The sequence below is a fragment of the Xiphophorus hellerii genome, chromosome 12 (assembly GCF_003331165.1).
Source record: "Xiphophorus hellerii strain 12219 chromosome 12, Xiphophorus_hellerii-4.1, whole genome shotgun sequence".
In the NCBI taxonomy this organism is placed as follows: domain Eukaryota; kingdom Metazoa; phylum Chordata; class Actinopteri; order Cyprinodontiformes; family Poeciliidae; genus Xiphophorus; species Xiphophorus hellerii.
This window is the reverse complement of record NC_045683.1, coordinates 26,967,074-26,994,348: the sequence shown is the minus strand read 5'-3', so window position 1 is coordinate 26,994,348 and position 27,275 is coordinate 26,967,074. Positions and strand designations below refer to the sequence as shown.

General features: G+C 40.2%; 1 protein-coding gene across 8 annotated transcripts in view; it reads right to left on the bottom strand.

The window, feature by feature from the left end:
- Positions 1-27,275, bottom strand: part of fbrsl1 (fibrosin-like 1) — a 360,629-nt gene that overhangs the window by 314,010 nt on the left and 19,344 nt on the right. The gene's annotated exons all lie outside the window — the stretch shown is intronic.

Sequence of the window (27,275 nt, the reverse complement as noted above, 5' to 3'; positions counted from 1 at the left end):
AGTTAAAAGGCTTGTGTCCTCTCAAGTATCTCGACCTGGAAGATTGGGTGGTAAAAGCGCCCTTTCACATGATAAAAATGTAAAGCGACTGTAAACTCAGAGAGCACTCAAACGCATCGTGGTTATAAAGATAATAAAATGAAGCTTTACTCTCCGCAGCGCCGGGGGTTTTTGGACAACATGTTGCTGTTTATTTCAATGAAAAAAAGAATTCACAAACGCCACTGTTGGCCTCTTGGTTTCAAATCGTCGGGCAAAGAGAACAAAACAAGCCTTTCAGAGGCTAACTATGCAAAATTGATTATTGCTTTCTCTTTCAAGTGCTGCTACTGCGTTGGGACTTGCACATGACTTGGCAGGGAGAGAGGCGACTGGCTGTCCATTCTGGTCCCTATTCACATGACTGCTGTCTCACAAAAAAAACAGATTAAAGGGACAGTTCTGATTTTTGAAGTCAGGCAGTGTGAAGTTACTATCACAAATGGGGCCCCTACCTGCCGGAGACAGATGTCAAATCAGAGTGAGCGTGTAGAAAAGCAGGAAAAGAGCAGAGAACAGAGCAGTGGGAGGCTAGTGGGCTCGATTTTGAGCTAATTAAAACAACACAATGAAAATGTTTGTATCTGAAGGACACAACACTGCAAACTCATGATTCTTTTTAGTAGGTCTTGTTCAATTGCTTGTTACCACATGTAGCAAATCAAAGGGAAACTAAAGGGAAGTTAAGCAATCGTTAAAGCGTAACTCATATGGCATTAACATTTAAGGCAGTTCTGAAAGCAAAACTGGGACAAGCAAGGTGTCTAATGAAGTGACCAGTGAGGGTAATAGAAGATTTTAAACTTTAGCAAGAGACAATCTGATACATGCATGTCTGGCTAAATTTGTGCCCATTTTCTCAATCAAACAACAAACCTGTCCCAACGTAAAGTTACATTTGTGGAGGCTGCAGGTTTTATCCATCAGCCGCTGAACCCCGTCAAGCTCCAAGTCGTCAACAACCAATGAGCACTGTACTCTTGGATATTGGCGCTAGCATGGCTTCAAATTGCAACATGGTCGTTCCTTAGAAAACAGCCAGAGGCTTCAAAAGAAATATGCAGATTTATTAGTCAAAAATCAGAATTCGACAATTTCCACTTGATCCACACTTACGTCTCATCCACGCAGAAACGAACATTGTAAATTTGTGTAAACGGTCCACAGGACAAACACTGCAGTAGTTATGCCAGGCTACTTGGTGGCGCTGCAACACTGAACGAAGGCAAGAACACTGTGAACAACAAACGACGCAGGCGCCATGTTTTCTTTTATTGGGAATGAGCTGAATGCAGTTTGCAGAGAGCGATGGAGCTACGACGTCATCGTTTAAAGAAAAAAAAGAGAAAAACGCAGCCTGCATTTACCAACTGAAACATGAAACCTGTGTTTTGAAATGTATCCACTCTGGAACCTGTTTTCCTACATGATCATTTCTGGTATCCAAAAATGCAATCCAAATCCAATTCCTATCCAAATTCCTTTTCTATCCAAAAAATTAGTATGTGGCTAGAAAACCAATGTACAAACGAACATGTAGCATTGTTTACGCTGCTGTCCTTCATTATATAAATTTGAACTGAATGACAATATACTTTTGCTGATGCATTTATTTTCATCTTCATGTGGACCAGACCTTATGAATCATCATTGGCTAAAATACAAAATAACTAAATAAATAAATCAGATTTTTGTTCCTACTGAATCATGAGTCATTAATTATTACCACAGCTGTGGGCATTATACCAAAATAAACATTTTTATGTGAAACCCACAGGATTATTTAACTAAGAGTCGAGAAAAGTTGGTTTGGTTGGATTATTTCCTTAAAGAAACAAAAGAAATTGTTACGGTCCAAGTAAAGTCAAATTGATTGTTCTCCGCTAACGTTTATCTCTGCAGGTGCACCTGAATTTCCCCACTGTCTGATCAGCTGTCTCTGCTCTACAGATTTCTTCCCTTTGCTACAAACTCGCTTGACCTATTTCAGCTGAGAAACATATCACCAATTACTCCACAGAACCAGACTTTTTTTAAAAAAAAGAATACAAACTATCCCTTTTAGCCAGACTTTCAGCTCAACTCTCAAATTTTGCCAGTTAACACACACTGCCACAGTCATTCCTTCCCTGGTGGACACATAATGGACTCCTCATTCAACAGCTACAGGAAGCTAAACGAATCCTTCCTCGTAGCCTGTCGCTCCAAATGAAATCCGAGTTTTCTGTTTTCTTTTGGCTGCTCAGAAGACAAAAAGTAGCCTTGAGCGTTTGGCCTTAAGCCGTTTTGATTAACATCTCCGAGTGAGCAAGCACTTCAGAGTCACACTAACTCATTAGTGTCATCCAGGCAACTCGGCTCTCATTACAGGTGATGTGATATTTCACCTCTCTACTGTTTAACGGCGCACACTAACCCACCCCTTAAAGTAAGGGAACGCTTTATTGAGGATCTTCTTGAAAAGGCTTAGTGAGGGGTGAAGAATGTGCACATTTGCTGCCTTTTGTGAGTTTCAGCTGGCTCCGCAGAGCACCGAGGCGGCTCTTACAAATCCTCGGCCTCATGCTCGGAGTGCACTAAACAAGAGAGCAGTGTTCCTGTTGGCCGTGCAAAAGGACACAGCTCTGGGCGTGCCGTGGTGGCGTGGAGGTTAGCGCGACCCGTATTTGGAGGCCTTGAGTCCTCGACGCAGCCGTCGCGGGTTCGACTCCCGGACCCGACGACATTTGCCGCATGTCTTCTCCCCTCTCCTTCCCCGTTTCCTGTCAGCCTACTATCATATAAGGGACACTAGAGCCCACAAAAAGACCCCCTGGAGGGGTAAAAAAGAAAAAAAAAAAAAAAAAAAAGGACACAGCTCTTGGGTTGGCGACTAATTGGACCTTCCAGCGATTAATAGAAAAGCAAACACGAAAGAGTTGCGTTCAAAGCTAAAGACATCTGCTTGTTGCTCACATTTGATACTTACTTGTTTCTCTTCGCAATTCACTAAATAATTGCAGTTCTTGTTGTCAAGCAGCATGTTGCTGCTTAGCCATGGGAGGCGGGAAATGAGTTGGAAGCCGGTCCTTTTAATTATCCTTCAAATGCTTCCTGCGCTCAGCAGATGTTGGGCTGCGGGGCAGGCAGCCGAGCAGCAGGGCTCACACAAAGCAGGACGGAGCTGCTGACAGCCACTATAGCTGGGTGGCATGCTGTACCGTAGAAAACAATGACCGCCTTCAGAACCGTAACCATTACAAACCTGTTTATTTTCCTCTTTGAGTTTTTCCAGCTGATTGGTTTTTGTTCGGGGTGCACTGCGGGTAACGCTGCAGCCTCACAGCAGGAAGGGTTCAAATACCATCCTGGGGTTTGCATGGAGTTTGCATGTTCACCTTGTGACTGTTAATTAGTCTCACTTGGTATATGTGTGTGTGTGGCGGGGTGGGCGTGCGGGCGTGGGTGTGTGTGTGTGTGGGTGTGCTTGTCCTGTGTTACCCTGTGATTGACTAGTGACCTGTCATTGGTGAGGCCCGACCCTCAACCCAAACCAAACCACATATCTTAAGCAGACACATGATTTGCTGGTGCAATAGCACTGTGTGAACTACTTTATCATACTTTTAGCCAAATTTTTCTTACTTATGTTGGAAAGGCTGAGGGGCTAGGCCGTCATGCAGGTGAATTAATTGTGGGGGTAAAAGTTATGACTGGGTAAATTATAAGGATGTTTCACATCTTATATAGTTCAGTAGAGTCTGTTAGATTGAGGACTAAAATTGCAACATTTGTTGCATTTTCAGCCGGAGTGGTTCGCTCTCACGCTGCTCTGTGTCAAATGTGCCAAACCCTTTAAAAAACCTGCTTTCCTCCTCACCTGTGGAGGTGTTGCACCATGAACTACTGAGGGAAATTACATAGAAAGCACGAGATTTTTTTTGTTGTTTTTGTTTTTACCCATAATGCCCTGCGTTACAGTCTGCTTGGTCTCTGGTCCGCTTGGTGATCACATACACATTCAAATCACACCAGTGTTGATCTAAACCGAACCAAGACCTACGTTTTTAGGCAGACCAGATCCCCCAAAAAGAGAGGGGGGGTCTTTTGGGGGGGGTTTCGTCCACATCAGAGTTTGATTCCACATTCACACCTCTCCAAACTAACCAGACTTTCTAGACAAATGAACTAGAGTTCAGTTTATAGTTGAGTAAACAGGCATGGTGTGAAAGCACCCTAAGTCTCTCTGCTGATTGATCTTTTAAAGCAGGTGGTGCACCAGTTTCCAAGAAACTCAAAGATCATATTAATTGAATGACTCAACCTGACCACGTTTTTTTTTTTTTTTTCTTAACACCTTCACTTGTAATTGCTGTTTAACTTTAATAAGAAAATCTGGTCATTCAGGTTTGACCTAGTTCTCTCCACAAATCGCCAAGTTTAGTGGTGCCAAACTTGGCACCACTAAGTTGGTGCCAAGTTTTGAAAGGAAATGGCTCAGACATTTTGCTGTACAACTGAACGCTTTTTAAAGAAGGAATTTGATTTTAAAAAACGGATATACTGACCTCAGACCTGTTGTCTTATGTGATGTCACATACAGTATCTTGTTTTGGGAAGAGTAGATTTTATCTCAATAAAAGTACAATGGAAAAAAAATAGTAAAGCTACTAGACAGTTAACTTTAGATATTTTATCACCTTTTTTGTGCTTCTTCTCAAGACATGGGTTTTAGATAAAAACAACATCCTTGTCATAATTTTGTTTTTTGGCCTTTCCGTGCTCTCTTCTTACTCATGCATATACTTCTCACCTCTTGGTTTTGTTGTGTTCACGGCCTCTCTGAGTCACCCTTGGCCCTCTCACAACCAATCCACCTTTTCACCTAATCTTGTCTTATGACTGTGACATCCACTGGCTCACTGGGGGAAAGGGCAGAAATTGATAAAGAATACGAAGCCGGTCGCGTCTGCTGTGAACTGTTGCATTGAGCTGCAGTAGATTCACCGGCAAAGTTAACAATACCATTAACACGCTCCAAGTTTCATTAATTTTCCGTTTATCCCCGCTGCAACAGCCAATGTGACAAACAGACTAAGTTTTGTGAGCTCCAAACTGAAGCTGCTCAGGTTTTTATGCTGCTGTTGTGACCTGAAACTTGGCACCAGAATCAACAATACAGCGCATGTAATAATCTTTCAGAGGAGCCAAGTGCTGGTACTCCTTCTAGAAAGGCTCACTTTAATTTCCATCCAAGCTGTTGAGAGCGATGCTTGTGTTGGCTGAACGGAGAGGCGATCTACCCAGGTGGCAGCCTCCCAGCATTAGCAGCTAACCAGCTCCAGAGATGTGCACCCATTTTATCTGGAACGAGGTCAGCTGCTAAGGCTGGCTACCCATAATGGAGCTGGCAAACGAAGCTGTCCTGACAGTCATAGCTGCGATTCAGCTCTGTGTTCACCTAAAATGTAGGCTTAAAATAGTATTTGAGAGTACTCACTCTACAAGGAATCACCACAAAGACTGCTACTTATAGCAGTCACTAATGCTAACATAACTACTACTAACTACTAACATAACTGCGCTAATCCCCAACATGAGATGGCTGAAAATGTCAGCTCCATTGTATTTTCCATTGGTTTTAAAATACTCATACAACCATGTTTACAGTAGCCGTGTTTCCATTACATGCGCACAAAACTTTGTTGATATTCAGTTTATGTCAAAAAAATAAAAATTTTCAACTGCTGCGTTATCATTAAAACAGAAATGTAATTAAAATCGCAGGTGAATAAATTTGTTCATGCAATTTGTCATTAAAAAATATGCTGAGAAATCATCCTCTGACCACTTCCTGTCAGAGCACCATTTTGGTACACCAAATGTACCTTAATATGCATTAATATTTTAGGAAACAATCTCAGCACTACCAGAGGAGCTAATACCAAGTAAAGTGTTCTTCATCACTGCTGTTTGGAATACAGCCAGTCAATGCCAAGGAAAATAAATGTTGCTCCTGGATTGGCTGCTTTGCAAACGCCTCCAATAATGCGCTAAGAAGCATGGTGCATAGGTATTTCAGCTTGTCAAGTTGCATTTCTCTTCAAATACTTTAAATATAGTGGGTTTCTGCTAATAACTTAGAGTTACATTTCACTAAAAAAAATCCAGAAATAGATGAATCCCTTAATACTGAACCGCAAATAGGCAGAGGTTGAGTGTAATTATGACTGGGCACATCAGCATGGCTAGAAAATAAAATCTGCATGTTCCCAATGTATAGCTTTTCTGCAGAAATCAATATGTAATGGCAGATCAACACTTTACAAAAAACTAAAATTAGAACTCCACTAAACTCTGATTGGTCCATCTCTAATTATTGTAATGACGTTTTCACAGGGCATTTATTAGAAAACTGATTTCTATTTCTGCATAATAATAAAAAGACTTAAAGATTTCTTTAAAAATACAGATTTGCGTCAGAATGGATCATTTTCAACTTTGCGTAGCCACACTACAGGCACTTTGCCCTCCCCTTTCTTGGAACAGCCCACTTGATGACTGACAATCAAAACAGTGAGTCGTTTCTGGCAACATGAAACAACAAGTGTTTTTAGATATTTCGCTTATGAGGGACAGAAAATCCAAAAGATTTCAACGATCCTTAATGTAATCTGTGGCTAATAGAAGTGGCTAAAAGCATTAAGCTTGTCACATGGCATAATAATAACTTTATCTGTTTGTATATTAGCAAGTTCCAACATGCCCTATTACAGAGTCACTTAGTATCCCTGGGGGATACTAAGTGACGCACGGCTGGCATTCAAGGAAAAACAGCTACAGCAAGTTTTGGAAGCTGTCATGAGTAAGTCTCTGCTGTAAGGCCGTTGCAAAATGTTTAAAAGTGGATTAATGATGAATGACAGCTCAACGGAAGGCATTTTCCAACGGGAAAATGTTTTTATTCTGCCAAGAAAATTAAACTGAGGAAGTCTCTTGGCTGAGGGAGTTTCAGTCTTTACTGGTTTCACTAATAATATTTGGCATGGACCATAAAATTTTTTTTTTTTAAATCCACTGCCTTCAATTCCTCCATTGGCCAACAACCGTTGGGTTTTGACGAATTGTTCCCGTACTGTGGTGCGAGTTGGTCAGACTGTGGTAGGTGAAATGAGGCACTCCCTTACCGCTGCAATCACAAAGCAGTAGCTTTGTTTTCCTCAAAATTCATCCCGTTGACCACTGGATGCCAGTCTGGAAAGGAATTAAACACTTCCCGACCAAACAGAGCTACGGCTGAGTAACGGGTCTTTCATATGCTGCCTGAAAGAAAAGTAATGCTGTCGAAATAAAAGCTAACATTTTACTCCGTTGTTTCCACATTTTTGTGCGATCCACTTAATTACAGAATTATGAGATCATACAATAGATCCAGGAAATGGCTTCAAGAGGCCGACGCACTTTGATTCTGCATTGTTCCGTTGAACGCCAAAGCAACGATTGCTTCAGCGGGACGGGAACTTGGCACGCACATAAGCATGTGCTTGGCCCGGGATTTTAATAGGGAAAGATCAGTTTAATCCCGTATTTAAAATCAATGGAGTTCTTTTATTCTTCCCTAGCGAAGGGCATCAGATAAGACAAACTGATTGATTCAGACTTTGTGAAAGGCGGCTTTGATGGGAGTCGCTGCGGGCTCCCACAGACAAATTGAGACACATGTTCCACCCTCCCTGCTGCGAATACATGACGCAGACTTTGCTAATGATCTGACGCTGTCTTTAAAGCCACCGGGCTCATATTAATCTGGGAACAAACATCACCCTGAGTGCAGAGACTTCAAATTAGGGCAAAGCACGTCTGCAAGAGATAGAGATCGAGAAGGAGAGAGATGACGGAACAGGGGGGCGCTCAAAAGCCCGGTTTTGACACTAATCTTTATTGCAAGGTAAGTGCCATTATCAGGCCGCACTTCTACAACTGTTTGCTACACAGGTGCTGGTGTGAAATAGTCATCCTCAGTCATAGTGCTATACTTTTTTTTTTTACACCCCTCTTCCCCCCAATTCATTTGCAAGCAGACACCACTTTTACCCATCCGGATATGCTAATATGGCACTGCTCGTGTTTCTTTGCTTACAGGAGGGGGTGACGCAAAACTGACAAAAAGTGTGCCCTCATGTCTGTAGCGGCTTTGTTAACGAGCGCGTGGAGAATGCGCCGCCATGCAGCCAAAGAGAAGCAGAAGGATGGGGCTAAGAAGTAGGCAAATCAGTCCATTACTAAGTCTCTACCTTCCCCTGAACAAGTCTGGAGGGACACTGCTGACAAAGCACATGCAGCCTGCTTTCCGGAGCATTCATCCATAGCTGAGTAAACACATATACACACCGAGACAGAGACAGAGAGAGCGAGAGTGAGAGCAAGACAGAGAGAGAGAGATTCACGGTAAAACTGAACCCCAAACACACAAGCACACATGCTCATTATACACCACTTCTAAGACGAGATCAGGCCGCATCTGCCAGAAAGCAGACTGATGAAGTGAAGGGGCGCATTTGCTGTGGCACCTTCCACATCTTTTTATGCTCTAAATTAAAGGAGAAGTCGGTGAAAACTGTTATCCAACACAGAAAAAACTTTACGTCGTGCTCAGTAGACCTCTACATCCATATGTGCAGCATGATGAATGTTGAAAAGTCAAGTTGATTTGTGTAGCGAATTTCAGCAACAAGGCAGCTCAAAGTGCTGCACAGCATAAAAACATAATGGAGTAACCAGTTATGAAACAAGCCATAAATGTTGCATTTTGTCAAATGTTTGATGAGTATCAAGAATACTCATCAAATATACTGATCAGTGTTCCAGTTACTATGAATTGAAGGCAACTTAGACTTGATTTAAAGGAAATCAGTCTTTCTGCTGTTTTGCAGTTTTATGGAAGTTTGTTCCAGATTTGTGGTGCACAGAAGCTGAATGCTGCTTCTCCATGTTTGATTCTGGTTCTGGGGATGCAGAGCAGAACTAGAACCTGAAGACCTGAGAGGTCTGGAAGGTTCAAACAACAACATTGATACAACAACATTTGAAATATATCTCAAACAACATAAAGTTTGAGATATATTTTGATCCTAAGCCGTTCAATGATTTGTAAACTAACAGAAATGCTTTAAAGTCTACTTTCTGAGCTACAGGGAGCTGGTCTAAGAACTGGGGTGATGCGCTCTACTTTCCTAGTTTAATGAGTAATGCAGATTTGACATGTCTAATAAGAAAAATTATGCAGATGTTTACTGCTAGTGTATACTCCATTACTCACTAAATTAGTTGAGGATCATTTCAATAATCGATTAAACGCAACAAATCCGATTAATTGTTTCAGCAGTAAAGCGGGGTAAAGCAGATTGAGGTTTGTGGTTGCAATTTGTAATACAAAAATAAAAAATCTTAGCATCAATACTCTTGCAAAGCCACTGTAGTATGAAATCAAAGTCTGGTTTTCACAAAACCAAAGACAAGCGTTTAGTCTTCTAATAGGAGGATCTGATGTAATACCAACAAAGCAGCACTGGGAGAAGCAGCCAGAATAAAGTCCTAAGCAACACACGCACACACCAGCCTACACACACACAAACAGCTGTAATTACAGTGAACGGGGAAGAGTTTGACGAATCGGGGATAACCCATTTAAATCACATTGTGGACCGTTCATTGTGCCTTACAGAGAGACTTTATTGGATGTCCTACAAAAACTGCGGCGGAGCCTCGTGAACTGCACGGTCATCAGATCTGCCTCTGATCCCCCTTCTGTGGCGCCTGTAATCAAATGAGGCACTGTGTGAATCGTGCAACATGATCCACACTGCTTAGGCGTTTCGGAGCAAAGCAGATACCAGCACAAATGTTATACCATAACCCATTATGGAAATGCTTAGTGCAGTAATTTTGCTCTATGGCCACAGACACCATGGTGCCCACAAACCATAATCTCCGCTCTTGCATCTGAACCACGCACAGATCAAACACTAAATTACCAACTACTTTACCTAATTAATAAGGGAGTGTTGGATTTATTATGTCGGTCAATCAAATGGAGATTTCGCAACCGTGTTTGCCAGAGCATTGTGTTTTACTTGAATCAATGTGGGAAGAGAGGCCTTCATCTTTGCCCTCTAATGCTGAACGACAGACGGAAAGAAGCCGAGGTACCCCTGAAGAGTCAATTTAGAGCTGGAATGACATTTCAAACTGCGATACATCCAAATGTTAGAGAGGGAAAACCAACGAGACACCAAACTGCTCTTTGAGGGCTCTTCCCCAAGAGAGGCAGTTTTTCCTGAGGTAGAGCTCGGCTGCTGAAAATGATGAGAGGCTCAGCAGTAAAGGCGTGCGCACGTCTGCGCCGAGTGTTACAGTGCGAAATAAGAAGCAGCTTGGGTTGAAATTGAGTGATATACGCATATAAACCGTAATGCATCAACTGCTTTTCTCGTATTTTAGCCGTGTTTTGAGTGGCCAGAAGGGCGATTTAGAGACATTAGCAATAAGGAGCTGTTGAGTTGTTAAAAGAGCTGACAGATGACGCAATTGGATGAGAAAATCACGGGCTGTTTCATAAAATTGTCTCTCTAACAAAGACTGAAAGGGATTTGCATAATTTTTCCTCTACTGTGTATAATCTCATTTAGCAAAATCATAGAATCTGGAGGAATTTTACTGCATAAGGAAGGCAAGGATAAGCTGGGCTACTGTGATCCCTATTTTCTCAGAAAAAAAGTGGAATAATAAACCATTAGAATCATAGATCCTTTTACAAACACCACAAAATATCAACACAAAGGCTACTTGTGAGTTAATTAGAGAGGAAAAAAACTCATTATAGCTTTATTCAGAAGAAAAATTAGACTTTTCCCAATCCTTGACTTTATGTGACAGACCAACATAATGCAGCACGTAAATGTAAATAATCAGTATTCTCTTTAATTTTGGTTTGTGTCTCATCTAGAGACTGAAACATCTTTTAAAGCAAATTAGCTCTCACATAGTCCGCTTGAATACAAGTTCAGCTGAGGTTCTATGGAAAGCCTAAGCGTGGACTTTGACTTGGCCATTTCCAATACAAAGCAGTGTTATCTAGACCACTGCATTGTAGACTGTAGCTTTGCAGGGGCGTACACAGACATTTTGGGGGAAGCTGCTGAAGTGGGGGTGAAAAAAAGGGCATTTTGTTTAGCACATGGAAGCGCCAGCTGCCTTAGCAGTTAGGTTTCTTGTACAGGCACAGCTTGAACATCATGTATATATACGTATTTCAAATCAACAGACGTATGTTGTCTAGGGTCACAAAAAATACAATGTAAGAGAAAAAAAAAAACTAAAAAAGATTTCACAAGGGCACTTTTTTCTCCAGAGGAAAAAGGGCAGGCGCTCTATCACATTGACTATGTCTTCTTCATAGTAACTGCTAGAGGAGGGTGATTTACATCATAAATAATATTGTAAATGTTGTTTTGAAGATGTGTAACTTTGCATTAGAGTATTCATACCATCTCAAAAAGAAAAAAAAACAAACACAGTGCATAAAAGGTAAAAAAAAAGAGGTGCATTAAAATCCTCAGAAGCCAATCAGCAGACAGGACTCAGTCTTGTGACTCGCGGCATGGCAGTCTTTTTACATGGAGGAATTATCCTGAAATTATCTGCCTCAGTGGATGATTTTAGTAGAAATGTTGTAACATGCCACAGGGTTTCACTCAAGCCAGTGGACAGATTGGTGTTTTTGGCTTCACAACTTGAAGTAAATAATGCGTACTTGTGACCAGTTGGCCGACATTTCTTTCTGCAGAGTTCTTGCCAAATTTGTGTGCCAGTGACAATACTCGGCATTGTCTATTTGATTTAAAATATTTAATTTGATTAACTTTTTTTTGTAATATCTGTTTATATCTTTTTGTACAAAAGCTTAAAATACCACTGAGCAAACCTTATTTGTGTCATGTTTGAACAGTTTGAGGCAACAATTATGGAAACGGGATGAGAAAAGGAGCTTGCTGAACGCAGGAGGAGATTCTGGAGATGCTTGACTGCAGGGCGAGAAACACATAGTTGTGTCTGGATCCACGATGTAACAAAGGTAGGTTGCTAACAGCTGCAAGTGCACACTGAACTGGCTCTTGGCAGAGGAACGAGTCTGAGATGTTCTTACTGTTAGTGAAGATGAAGATGACCCAGGAAGGGGGTAAGTGCATCCACAGATGTTGCTGTGGAGCGGGTTTGTTCTAACTTGTTTCTTTACTGGCAGAGAGCGAACGTCAGAGGGTTTGTTATATCTGTTTGTGTGCATGTTTCGCAGAAGATCTATGAAGCACATTTAAAATAAAAATAGGTGTTTGTGCTGAAATGCTGTCTATCCATGGATGTCCTGGTAAGCAGGTATGGTTGGACAGCATTTTCTGTTTATAAAAAAGACAGAAAAAGAACATTGTCAAATTATTATCTACTATTTTGTGTTCTGTCTATTATAATAAATTATTGTTGCAGAACATATTGGCATTAACATCAGTATCAGCCGATGTTAGTCATTTTTAACATGTCAGTATCGGTCAGATATTTTCATTTTATTGCCGTTTTTGTGTGTGCTTTGGGATGGGGTTGGTCATGTGATATTTGTTTGGTCATGTGACAATTATGGTGATGCAGTTGGAGGACTGTGGGGCGTTTAGCTGAAACAGAGAGGAAATGTCAGTAGTGTGGTCTGGAGAATCACCGGTCCGATATTAATATCTGTATCGGTTCCGATATAAAAAAAAAAAAAATTCCAGATGGGGTATCAGTGAAAAAGTGCCCGATACCTAAGGGTATATCTATTGAGTCTAACTCTATACTTCGAGCTCTGAGTGATGTCATCAGTTATTATTTTACATTATATTTTGAATTCCTAATTGCACTTTCTGAACCATTTAAAAGAAGGTTTGTTGCAGTTTGATTTTTACATGTTTGACCAACGTAGTCAACCTCTTGCTTTTGTCGGTTTCAGTTTCTTCATTATGTATTTTACATTGACTGTCATACACCTACTTGTGTTGACTGAACAAATTAAAGTTGTTTTTACATGTTTGACCAAGCTTGTGGTCAAACATGTAAAACGTGTATTGGTGTATTTAAATGTGTTGTACTGCTGCAGAGTTATCAAATAAATATGTAATTCAGTACATTTAAAAGGAGGCACATTTTTAGTAAATTCAACACCGTTTTTCTGCATCAGATTGTATCGGCCGATACTAAACTATCGGATATGAAAATAGTGGATCAGTGCATCACCAGTGTGGCCATTTTTTTATAGTGTTCAAAGAACATATACATATATAATTTATTAGCCATCATATCAGATTGAAATTTTCACATTGGTGCATCCCTACAATAAATCCCAACAAAATGCATGCAGGTGAATACTCTTGCAAAGCCCTGTAGCTAAGATAAATATCCACTCTATAACAACTAGTGATGAATATCTTAGCAACAAGTACAAAACAAAGGCTCTTAGATTTTTGTTTTAATTAAATATTCAGTCATTTAGACACACACAATATGACTCTTTGTTTCTGCATTCAAACACATATTCCTCTATTGTCGACAGTCAGCACTACAAGCATCCAATCAGACATTGGAAGCTTGGAGTATGCCTGGTTTTTATCATAATGAACCAGTCCACTGGTGATCTCACATCACCATGCAAGCATGCGTGCCGTACAACAATGTTTATGCATCCAAGACATGATGGTAGTAGACTCACTGGTGCTAGCGATTGTGCTGCACAAAACTCGCAGCCTCCACACTGAGCTGTAACCCAACACTTGACACCGCCGTTCACCCCGAGCAGCGGGGGCACCACAGGAAATCTGTACTGCCCCTGCCCCACCTCAACAACCCCAACAATCCTCTCCCATGAGCTGCTCAGTTACAGCACGGCAAAGCTCTCCTGAGCCCCTCGCTGCAGCAGCCAGCAGTGAACTGTGACGCTCAAAAACCCGGAGGAGCGCTCGCACCAATTGGCGTGGGGGAACAGGGAAGCACTCGCCGACACGGTCATGCGTGTACGCGTGGAAAAAACATCCCCACGCAAGCGTGAATGCGTTTCACATAACCCCGAACGCTTGACACACATGTTTGAAAAAGGCATTGCTTTGTCTGCGTGAGAGTGTGTAAATCTCGCAAGCGCCGCCAGCCACTCAGCCAGCGCCGCACATGCACACACGTTCTACACTGAAACACGTGGAGGGTAATGCGATTACATGGTTCTTTGACAAGAAAACACTTTCTTGCTCAGCTATTACACCAGCGGTGACGCACGAGAGGAAGGAGAAAAACTCCATTAAAGAACAACAAACAGAAAAGAGACACGGCGCAAGGTCAGACAAGTATTTTGTCGCCTAGATTACACAAGTCAAGCTGGAGAGAGAAGGGCACAGCAGCAGCAACAACAGCAGTAGCAGTGGAGGCGGTGGTGGTGGTGCTAGTTAAAGTATCCCCCTCTTTCTTCGCCACCATCCAAACCCATTCTGTCAGCTTCTGAGTCATATTATTTATAAGCCTGGGAGACAAACTATTGACCTCCCTTTTCTCTCTGTAGCATCCACTGACTGTGATCCAGACAAGGACACTCGAGGGAAGAATGCATGATGGGAATGAGAGGAGGGTAAATGTAATAAGACGGAAAGAGCAAATGGCAAAAGGAGAAAAAAAAGTACAGAGACAAAGGATGATGCACATTTTCCTTTGGCGAGTTGGTTTGTGGAAATGATGTGAACTTGAAGGTAGAGAGGCATCAACTTGTTAAAAAAAAAAGTCTTTTTTTTTCAGGCAGCGATCAAGGAATATCTTAAATACCACCAGGCTGCACTGAACACAACAATTTTCATTGTAGAAGTTGTTACTGAGTGGGAAACCCCCACTCCCCCCAACGGTAGCTATGTTCAGAATGAACGAAATCAGAGAAATGTGGTTTCCTTTTAAATAGCTTTTCACGTCTCTGTTTTGTCTGAGAGCGTGCGAGACTTAAAGCGGATAACAAGAAGGTTAAATTCAGTACAGCTAAGTTGCTCTCTTTTATTCTTTCGTGCTTTCAACCTATGTGGTAGGGATAATGTGAAATCTGAAAATGATGGAAGCATTTCGTAAATCTCAGAGTTTAGGTAAGGCTCTAAACTCTCAGGAAACTAAAAGAGCTACTGGTGTTTTGTCAAAGCTAGCTTGTATAGCAGTGCTAATCGCTTATATAAAATACAAAGCACTGCTTAAAATGCTCTAAAATCTATGAGCATATCTAAAATATTCAAAGAAAATGCAGCTACGGAAGTAAAATACCAATGCACAATGTTACATGACACACTGTGGACTGGCGTTTGCAAAGCACCCAATAAAGAAACATTTTTATTTTTATTTTCCACTGATTGGCTATATCCACAAAAGCCGAGATAAGCAAGACTGTAGATATTAGCTTCTGTGGTAGTGCTAAGATGGTTTCCACTATCTGTATTAATGCAAATCAAGTTATATTTGGTGTCTACACTATTAAAATAGGTAGTCATTGGCACTTTTAGAATTTTATAGAATTTTGGTGCCTTTCCAACATTTCTGGCAATGCCAGGAAGCATCAGATATCTGAGCACCGCAGCGCAAAGAGCTCACGTTTCTTGACTCTACATATGAACGAATCTGAGAGTCAAACTCATAACTCTGCTTTTCAGTCCTCCACCTTCAATGGAAACTGGAAAAAGTGGGTCAGATGTGCTCTGCAGTGACCAATTATGACACCATCTGCTGCTTATCAAATACAAACACTGATGCAAGATCTGAGGAATCTAAAATATATGACTTATCAGTACATTAAGATGACAAAAGGTCAGCACTTTTTGTCTATTTGGTAGAATGATCATAAAATGTGCTTTTAAGGGCAAATTCCTTGGTGGGTTTGGGTGCAGAAAAAACAGATGTGACTATAAAACAATGTTCTGCTGCACTCTAGTATCATTTCTAAGCTGGTCCTCGGAGCTCTCGATTTTTAGTCTCAACAATAAAAACAAAAAGTGATGAGTAAAACTAAAGAGACGTCGTGTTTTATAGAGAAGTGATACATGATGATCCTTGGATACTGTCAAACCAAAAGGTCACCTGCCAAAGCTACTCAAAATTGACAAGATCAAAACCTAGAAACTCCACAAGCAGAACGAGGCCTGCCCTCTAAGAAGCAATAGCAATGGCAACAGCAAACCAAAACTTTCTGAACACATAAAAACTCTTAGGTTAACGAACAGCAGCACAGATATAAAAAGTCAGTGCTTCCAGCAGCGAACTTTTACCCACCTGAATTTCTGCCAAGCTCTCAAAGTCTTCATGTCAGAACTTGAGTGAAAGCACATTCAACAATATGAAACTGTTTTTTTCTATTTCTGTCTCTGAGCCAACAGAAAACAATGAGACACAGCAATGATTTTTAGGTACAACTTATTTCCACGAGGCAATTCTAAATCAATAAGCTGATAAATTTGAAGAGAAAACAGCAAGGTGATCAGTCACTGAGCCTCAGAGCAAACCTTCACAATAAAGAAATATCAAGTTTCTTCTGTCAACAAAACCTGAAATTTATATATTTTCATTCTGATAGAGTCTAATGCAAACATGCATGTTCCTAGTTCCCTGCAAAAGACTTGCTGAGGAGTTTATCTGTGGAGGTGTGGTGCACCTGTTCCGCCTCTGCCGAGTGGTAATGACGGGTTGCCGTAAACGTTAATTGTCCCTCGGGGATAATAAAGATCTAGTCCCAGTTGCTCTGTGTTGTCATGGATCCTTCCAAGTATAGAAGACGACGACGATAAGAAGAAAGTGATTTCATTCTGTCAGCAAACCACAACCAGCAGCCCTTCCCCAAAAGGAAAGACGGATTAGGGACAAAAGCGCAGTTGACCGTTTACAGGTCTGCTTCAAATGTTTCGCTGTTCTCCGTCTCTTAGCACATCTCAGTTTTGATTCGCTTTCTACACAATAATATGCTCATTTAATTTTACGGAATATAACAAAAGTCTCATACAGATTGTAAGTTTTAAGACAGAACTTTTCCCTCTCAACTTATTTCCACTTGAACCGCATACAGTCAAAACCACATATTTACATACAACAAATAAAAATACACATTCACATTTTTTTTCTCACTGTCTAACGTTAAATCAGACCAAATTTCTCTCGTTTCAAGTTAAGAATTACCAAAATTATTCCTGTTTGCTAAATGCCAGAAAACTTTGTGAAAATATGTTTTTAGAAGATTTTCTGTGCAGCTTTCTTTGAATTTCGAAGCTTTCATAAATTTAGTCAGTATCAAGGATAATTGTTTTTCAAACTGTATGACTTGGGTCAAAACTGTTGATTGTCCTTCTACAAGCTTCTCATCAGATTTGCTAGAATCCTGCCCCATTCCTCCTGACAGAACTGATGAAACTGGGTCAGGATTTTCACTTTTTAGAGTGATATAAGGTTATGCTAACACCATTGCTTTTCGGTGCGGGAGTTGTTCTTAGAAGAAGAGACACACTGTTGGCAAATTTTTTAAAACGGAAAGACATTTAAAAATAAAGTCAGTGGAAGAACAGAAACTTAAGAAGATGTCTGAAGGGAGACCGTATTTTCTAAGACTTGTCGAAGCATACCTGCGATTCATTCAGGCTGTGAGAAAGTGAGAGAAAGCAAGACTGCCAGCAGACACCTGGAAGTTAGCAAAGTTGCACCTTTGAGCTTTCAACATCTGTCTGTGATGGAACAACTAAAAATTGAAAATCTGTCACCAGTCAAAGCTTTAAAATCTCTGATTGGTTCATCTCCACAAAAAAAACCCAGCAAAAAATAAAAAAAACCCGATTTAATTGTAATCTAGCTGAAATACCTCTAGAAATCAAACCACAAATCAACATCACCAGGTAGAATTTAACACATCTTTTTGATTTGTATGCATCAGTAATTCTAATGCCCATAAAGGTTGAATTCTTGGAAAGTGTGCTTCAACATTGTTTGCTTTTTACAAATTTAGCACTATCTCCTCTAGTCGAGAAATATTTTAGTGCTGTTCAGCACTTATTCAATCAATAAATAAGGGTCAAGGTTCTTTGGCGTGAGCTGCTGTATCAATAACATGCTCACAGCATTGTAAGAGCAATAAAGCACTGAGCAATCAAACAGAAATGAAAAACATTTAACGCTCACGCTGTAATTATTCATCTTTGACAAGGGTCTTTACAGTCCCATAGTATTTCAAAACAGCTTTTAAAAACACCACTAATTATTGTTTTCACTTAACGCGGCTCTCCATCAACATGCTGCGTTGACTCAGCGTATCTGATCTCCTTCCATCTCAGTGTGGGAGTAATCCACAACAAGTGTGGGCTGTTCCCTGCCTCTCCCCCGCCTCACTCGAACCCGTTTCACAGATGAAACGCAGAACATCGGAGGCCTCTGTTTATGCAGCGGCACTAAAGTTACGCAATCCTTTGGTCACTTTGGCATCATCGCTGCGATCACAATGCTTGGGAAAGGGATGGAAAAAGCCACAACAAACACACAATAGTTGTTTGAATGGTCAGAGGCAGCTTTCAAGATCATTTTTTATTAGCTTTGCATGGATTTGTTTAACATGTCGCTGGATGCAAGCTGCAAAAACACAAAATCGTAGCAAGCAATTTTGGTTTGGTGCAAATATCTTAGCAGGTGTGAAATAAATCAAAAATAACATACAAGGAAATTTTCAACAAGATATAGGAGCTTGTTTTAAGTCAATGAATCCGTTATATTGATGAAAAAGTACAAGTTCCACTGGCCGATAATTCCATTTATAGCAAGACATTTTTCTCATGTTCTCAGTGATAAATTGAAAACTCAAGTATGAATGCAGCAGTCAGCAGGTACTACTCAACATGTACAGAATAAAGGCCTTTTTCATGTAGCTTCTTGCATGTTTGTGTTTCCACTGAATTAATTTTTAATCACCTCGTTTGAAAAGCTAGGTACGGTACTTGCTTCCATTCCATACACAGGTGGTTTTTGCACATTGTCGGCCCACTGATTGGAACATCTCTAAGCTTCATATGGGTCTAACCATACAATTTCTCAGTACATCTGTAGAATATACATATGCAAAGACTTTAGGTTTGTGTATTCCGCAATTAACTGTATGAACAGCCTTGCATTTTCCATAGATATCAAAGGAATTATTAGATAAACTTGTCAAAATGCCAGAAATACATTAGCTTGTTACAAACAGGCCAGCAAAACCGATTTAATCACTTTCTGATGAAAATACATTTCCAAAACATTACATTGAACTAAAAAAAAGATCAAAATGTCAATTTTTACTTTAGCCTATTCCTTTATAATAAAAAAAGGAAATTGTACTAAAATGTCAGTATACTGAAAGCCTACATTTCCCCATGAAACCCGTAGCTTGGCTAGACTGAGGAGAACGCATTTGTTGGAAGTGATTTATGTGCCGAGCTGTTCTCCTTTTACTTTAGAATTAAATATACTGCTATTCAGTGAGGTGAACAGGGAAAGATTTATCTCCGTTCCTTTCCGACTACATTACAGGAGCTGGGGAGGAAGCACGGAGATCAACGCTTCATCATATCTGAATAAATGTGTTTGGGCATCCACTCCCAGAGCGTCACTACATTGTGCGTCTTTGCACTTTCGGCTACATGCAGAGGTAACCAAGAATCCGCTAATAACACGACAACGGGAGGAATATTTGTTAACAATACTGGGGTTTTTCCCCTCCTCCTTTTACATGTAGAGTACACAAACCTCCACATAAATGTGAGAGTCTGCTTGTTTTCCTGCTTTAATTCGAGTGCATGCGTGCCTTTTGGTGTGTTTGTGTGCGTGAGAGCGCTGCAGTCAGGATGTCTGCTTTTGGCTAGCTGCTGTGGGCTGATTAGCTTTGACAGGCTCCCTCTCAGACCCACCACAAACACAAGCAATAAAGAAACCAGACGAAATTTCCACAGCCGGAGAGAGTCTCCCCATACAACCCCGACGTCTCCCTAACCAGATTCGGGTCATCGAGTCAATTAATCCACAAAAGCTGATCTAAAATCACTGCACTGATTACTACAAAAACAGAGTCTGCATCGCTAATCCTTCCTGCTCACTGATAGCTCCCAGCGCTTCTTACACAAACTAGGACTCAGCCTGACTAGTTTAAACAGTTGTAACTGTGAGATATATTTGCTGTCAATGCTATTTACATGAATCACGCAGCCTTATTAAATAAAGCTCCAGGCTATTCATGTATTTGAGATACATTTTTCACATTTAAAGGGACGGCGCAGATGGTTTAAAAGCACTGTATCAATTATCCGTGATGGCTGCTAAATGCCTCAATAATTGCCGCACGTCAAGTTAAGCATAAAGTTGACAGACATCGGTGGCTGCAAGGCAAATATGTACAAAGTGCATGTGTGACGAATCCACTCCGAACCTAAACATGAGCTAAAAGAGGCCGAGTCTGGCATTCCCAGAGACGGAGCACAGCAGGTTATTTACTTTGCTTTAGCTACTGACACAGGAAAACAGCTGCTCATTTTTATGTTACTTTAATATAAATGTGAGAGGCAGTTGTTAAAAAAAGAAAATGCTTAAAAACAACATTTACAAAATAATTTTAAAGCTAAAACTGTATTGCTAACCCTGATTCACTTTTTACTCCTTTTTTCAAAAAATTAAGAATATAAATTGGTGAGCTTCAGTATTTTCTACTACTCTTACAATTTAGAACATTAAAAAGGTGATTCCCATTGACTTTGTGTGGTAAACAGACATATGGAGCAGTACATGAAGACATCAAGTATTCTTTGTCATTTTGAAAGTCTGGCTTCGTTTGCTACACATTGAATTTAATGCAGTTCAAATCAAAATTCAGTTTCAAAATTCAATTTAATACAATTCAATTCAAAATACTTTAGGGAAGGAAAATTAAAAGCATATCATCTTAAGAACCGTTGTGTATAGTGATGCTGTGAGCAACAAGGACCAGGAATCTCCAGTCTTACAACAAATCTGAAGAGTTAAAATTACTATTTCATCTCTGACTACTTCAGTTTTGTACATACTTTTTGTTGTATTTAAGTATTTTTATGAATAAAGTCAAGAGGTGATAAAAATGCTCAAATCTCACCTTTCGTCTGTATATTATTATCCTACAAAAATGTCTGCAGACTCTATTCCCATTCAGTCTGATTCTGATGTCAGTTTGATCCACTTAACTCACAAATTATTACCGATTATGACCCTGATCACATCAAGATAACTCTGAGTGACTTCCTGTGGGTAGATATTATTTATTGGAGTCATAAAACCACATTTTATTGACTTGCATGTAGAAAACGACTCCAGTCAAAGGCAAGGCGGGCGCTCAATGCCTCGCTGTGGCCGGAACCGACTCGGATCTCAAAAGAACACACACAGACGCCACTGTTTTGGTGAAGTCAGACACACTAACCGCTGATGAAGACAGAACTCCATGTTCACTTTGTTGTTGCTGTAAACCAATCACAGCAGAAAAGACGACACACAGTCTGAATAAAAGCTTTGCAAAAATCAGAGATTGGATATGTGCCAGAAAATTCCTATCGCTGAGTCTCTACTTTTTTTATTTTTTTTGACACAAAATAAAGAAGTTTCTTTTAGAAGAGGAACAACAGGAGGAGTACTCAAACCTTTGGCTGTTCACTCAACTGTACCCAACAGGTTAAAAGCGTACCAGCAGCACTCACACAGGTTGCTTTTTGTGACCAAGACCCTCTTTCCTCTTGGCCTCCATCTTTCCGCCCTCGGCTCTGACAGGCTCTCACTTGTGTTGGTTTGGAACAGAAAAACCATTGTGCGTTCTGCTGGAAACAATGCCTGCTGTTTTGCTGAAGGGGGTCAAAAACACACATAAGCTCACTTTGTCCCCTTTTGTTCGCAGTGGATTCCCGTCATGGAACAGGCTGCGATGCCAGCAAGGCAGACGGGACCGACCAAAAAACACGAAGCCCAGAATGTAGCGGTGCACCTGCCAAATTGGGACTTTGATTACCGTTTGAACTGCTTGTCATCAGTAGAACAAACATCTGAAATAATACACACAATTACTTTTGACTCCACAGAAAAAGGGAATATCTTTTACCACAAATAAAGCGGCGATGACAGCAGAAACCCCTTCAGGGTTACATGTGGTTTTAGCATTTCCCCCTGCAGCTACAAAAGGTAAGTGTGTAGACTTTAGGAACGAGGAATGATAGACAGTACAATAGGCTGCCGAATGACTGGAAGCTGCTTAAAAGGAAGGCTATTTTTCCACAAAATGGCATGGCATTTAACTGAATTTAAGTTGCTAATGAGGAAAGAGGAGAAGAGAAAAAAAATAATCCAAAGACCCAAATCAAAGGTTTCCAGTTCAAAATAAATCAAAAAATTTCATCAGGGATTGAAGTGATTTACTAACCAGGCAGAACGAGGACTGTCAAGCTTGCTTGCATGCTTTTCTATTGATAGAGTTATTTACTGAATAAATGTTAAGCTGACAAAGGCCTCCTCCGCGCCGGAGTAGCAACCATCTTACACATTCAAATTTATACAGTCGCTCCAGTGTGGCCTGCAACTGTTTGTGTGGAGTGTAACCATTTTCCACCCCTTGCATTATTGTGCAAATTGAAAAGCCACGGAGAGCTCGCGCGCGCGCGAACACACACAAGACGAGGTACGGCAAGCGATTTGGGTGATGGGTGGCATAGGTGTGTATGTGCTTGACTTTCTTTCAGTGTCCTGGCGAGCAGAAAAGGGGGAAATATGATTATTCAGTGGGAAGGGGGGGGAGGAATAGTTTCATCAACACCTGGAGCAGCTAAATGGAAATAGGAGGTTTTATGCCTGGAGAGACAACCTACTTCTGCTGCTAGAAAACAATTAAGCAGGAAGCTGGAATACGACACCCTGAACTCTCTTTTCTCTGTTGCTTTATAACTCTTTACCCTCAGGATTGTGTCTGTGTGTGTCTGCTCTGGCTGCTCTTTTTCACACTAGATTCCTACTTTAAAGATCTGGTGGGCAGCCGTGTCAAAGGCCAGCTGAAGGAGAGGGAAGGTATTCACCCCCGCAACGTGTCTCATTAATAAGCTGATAAAGGGAGAGTTGAGGTCTCATTTGCCTCCGTGTTGGGAAGAAATGGATGTTCTTCTCCCACATGGCAGCAGATAGACTCCCAGTCCTTCCTCTACATGCCGGGACTTCAGATCAGATGAAATCTAGCACCATGTGCGGCTTAGTCTTTAGAAACAAAACGTTTCAGAATAATTTTACCTGCTGTTTTTTTTTTTACTTCTAGATGGTAAAAATCAAGGCATCAAACTGTCAAAAAAATAGCAATCCACATTTTAGCCTGTAAAAACTGAATAACTGAATTCATCAGGGTATAAAAATTTATATTTTAGTAAACCGTCCCTGTAGCAAAGGTGGATGAAAAAACATATTTCAATAAATATAACAAAAATTACATGAATATTTAGTAGGGGAAAAAAGTATATTTAATCTTCATAGATATTTTTTGTTTAATGTAATATGACGTAAAATAAGTGGAATTTACCATTTTGAATATCGTAGTTTTTGCCTTTCATAAACTGCACCGAGCAAACATATAATCCTTCGAACTCCATACATTTTCTAATATACTAATGATTTATCTGTCCTGTTTTCCATGTCAGGGTAATCTCATGGTCTTCATTTTTAAATTGGTCTAGAGTTTTCTTTGCAGATGATATAAAGCCATTTGTAACACAAAAAATTGTAGTCCATGATAAAGAGAACAAAAAGAAAGATTTTAGGTCTGTCCTATCAGCACATTTTCAAAGGTTTAGTGCTCAGCTTAAATGTACATCGAGTCTGGTAGTTCAAAACTAACTTGCAATCTGAAGATAATCTTCGTCCACATTGTTTTAGTTGAATAAGTTCACAGGAAAATATCCATTTAAGTTTGGTAGGCCTTCAGTCTCTTCGTTTATGAAAAATAAAGTCAGAAAATTAGTTTACATTTGAAATACTTTCTAATAACCTGTACCTCTATCGACAAACCTTGCGAACAAATCCTCTTTTGATGACATTAACTATGCTTGAGGCACAAAGCTTAGAAAGGAAAATATGTACCATTAGTCCATGGCCAGTAACTGGTGTCATCTTTTTCTAACATACAGCTGCTTCGATTTAAACTTTGAAGATGATTTAAAACCTTGTCTGACAAATGACAAAAAAAGATTCTTTGATATTTGGCAGACTAATGGTGAAGCATCTGGAGTTCACCTCAAGTGTAGTGATGTGGTAACTTGGTCCAGATTATGTACGTCAAATTAAAGTGTAACAGTTTCGTTTCAGTTTCGTCTATAGTAAATGTGGTTATAAAAAAAAAAAGAAAATCAGGAAAAAAACGGTTAAACATAGCTTATAATGACTTAACTTTAGAACATTCATTAATAAGCTCCACAAGCAATTCTTCTATAGAAATGACCTTCTAAAACTATTATGAGACATCTGTATTGAAGTCTACAGTTTCTGTTTAGGAAGAAAAATGTTGGGGGTGGGGAGTTTGCTCATAGCTGGTGTCTAGTTGTATCCTGGCGGCTTAATAAACAGAGCCGCACTGATTTTATGTATTCAGTAAGTGTTCAATCAAAGCCATCTGTGCAAATTATACTGTAAGTGTATCTATAAATAGTGGAGTATTTAAACTACATGGGACTGAAGCTGCTGCTGAGCTATGCAGCTAAGAGATGCAGTGTGCAAACAGAAGCTTGGCACAGTTCTGTTTATGTTCTCTCTTTCTCACACTATGCCCGTTTTCTTTATTGACTCAACAACTGGCCTTGTGCTGGGGTGTGCGTGTGTGTGTGGGGGGGGGGTGGGCGTGTGTGTGTGTGTGCGTGTGTACGGAGGATGCGTGTGTGTCATTTTGATCATATTCCACGCTCTGGGTAAAAGCCCCCGCTGGTTCTAAGGTGTGTGTCCTAATTTCTGACGCACTGACAAAGTGGCCCGTTTGCAAAAAAAAAAAAAAAAAGGGGGTAGCAGATGCATTTTATTGCCTTTGATCTATGGGTAAACAACCTACAGATTAAAAGGGGAGAAAAAAGGAAATGGATGTACAGAGACTTTCTGCATAGAGGGAAGGAACAAACTGGGTCTTGTTGCTGGCAGATCCGACAGACAGATCGCTCTGGGTGACGGAGCTTAACTTGTCCTTGCAGATTTTCACTGCACTGGCCTTATTTTATATCCCGCTTCATTTCAAACACATGCTTCCTTTTGGTTCTGCTGAGCACAAAGTCTCTCCATACCAGCTTTCATAGAATTTCAGAGGATTTCTAAAGCGAATGTCTGAACTGGTGCAATGTTGAGTCTGTTAAATAGTGATGAGTTCCACAAAAGTAGAAGAATTACCTAGAGATCCACAAAGAAATCAATGGGCCTTTAAATCACCTCAGTGAGGTGTTGAGTACAGTGAACATTGCAGAGGGAACCTATAAAACTATTATGAACTTTAACTGCAAGAGACTGTTTTCTGAGATCCGTCGAGAAATGAACTGGCTGGTTAGAGATCGAAAAGTCTGACCTCTTTTTGATCAATGAATGAACCGTATAAAGACCTGAACCGCCTGCAAAAAGTTAACATCTGCAAATACTTCAGGCAGTTATTAGAAACGCTAATAACTGCCTGTTTTAATAGTTAAAACAAAAAACACGCCTTCTGAATATGCATTAATACACACAGTGGAAACAGTGCTGGCGCTAGCACAGAAGCTAACATTTACAGTCTTCCTTATGTCTGCTCTTGGGGTTACAGCCAATCAGTACCAAGGAAAATCAATAGTACTCCTGTATTAGCTCCTTAGCAAAAGATAGACAATAGCATAGCAAGTAGTACTGTGCCTAGTCAAGTTTACTTGTAGAGCACAGTTTCCGTTTATAAAAACATCATACCATCATTTATGAAACAAGCAATAAGCGTTCCATTTTGTTAAATGCCATCATCAAAACCATCAAGCTAATATACAGCAAATATATCGATCAGTGTTCCACTTGCTACTAATCAAAGGTAACTCTAAACAGGTGGGTCTTTAGCCGTGATTTAAGGGAACTCAGTGTTTCAGCATCCTTGCAGTTTTCTGGAAGTTTGTTCCAGATTTGCGGTGCATAGAAGTAGAGATGCACGATATTATTGACATGGTATCGGCCAATATTAGCTGTAAAATTTAATATCGGACGTCGACCATTCCGTCAAAATAACTCACCGATATAAAAGGCGTTGCTGGTTTGTCATATATAAGCAAACCAGTGACAATGATGCCTGCAGCACAGCACAATGTCAAATTTGCACTGTTTGAGTTTTGCCATCGTCTTCGAGAAAGCAGATGTCACGAATAAATTAGACATTAAACATAATGCAAGTTGAAAGTGTTAGATAATTTTCAGCCTCCTTTTTAGCATTTGCATTTAGTAGCAGGATACATTGACAAAGATAATGCAGGTTTTTAATTCCACAGTACAAAGAGTTGCATATTTTCAGTAAATTATTTATATCGGTATCGGCCAATTATCGGTATTTCGGACCAAAGATCCAATACCATGCATCCCTGCATACAGGCTGACTGCTGCTTCTCCTTGTTTGGTTCCGTTTCTGCAGAGTAGACTAGAACCAGAAGAACTAGAGCCATGCCTAGTCGTTTCAGCTTACCAAACTGCATTTTCTTCAAAACATTTTAGATGCGATCTACAAAACGTATCAGCAAATAGACAAATTTTCTACAAAGAATTCAAATTCTTTGAAGAATAACTTCAAGAATCAAATTCTTTGGTTCAGTATTTACGCAAATACTGAACCACGAACAGCCAATATTGTTTTCTGTGACATGCTGCCCATAGTTTGTGAGACAGTGAGATTTTTTAGGCTAGATGAGACAGACAAGTTGTTCTACGTCAACAAGCTGTCCACCTTTGTCATTAAATATGTTAGAATTGAAAACGTAGGTGTCAGAGTTAAGGTAAGGATCAATATTCTCTATGGAATCCACACAATAAGTTAGTAATGCTAGCCAGAATAGCAACCCTAATCACTACTTTGCAATGTTAAGCTTTATCATCTTTTTATTCTTGTTTTAAAATATTGAAACAGAGCTCACTCACACATAGTG